Source organism: Felis catus, chromosome B3 (genome assembly GCF_018350175.1).
Source record: "Felis catus isolate Fca126 chromosome B3, F.catus_Fca126_mat1.0, whole genome shotgun sequence".
NCBI classification, from domain to species: domain Eukaryota; kingdom Metazoa; phylum Chordata; class Mammalia; order Carnivora; family Felidae; genus Felis; species Felis catus.
The window spans coordinates 119,730,047-119,730,323 of record NC_058373.1 but is presented as its reverse complement, the minus strand read 5'-3'; positions in this window follow the sequence as shown (position 1 = coordinate 119,730,323).

Sequence of the window (277 nt, the reverse complement as noted above, 5' to 3'; positions counted from 1 at the left end):
ATCTAACAGTTCATGGGATTGAGCCCCAAGTTGGGCATTGCACTGACAACATGGAGCCTGCTTGGGATTCTCTCTCTCTTTCTCTCTCTGTCCCTCCCCCGCTCATATATGCATTTACTTGTGCACTCTCTCTCAAAATAAAAATTAAAAAATTATTATTAACAAGTATCCTTCCAACACCTCCAACATCTTCCACACCTGCAAAGTACTAACAGACCAGGGCCTCTGGGAATTATTATTAATGAACTTATCTTCATATGGAGTTGGAATAAAATTA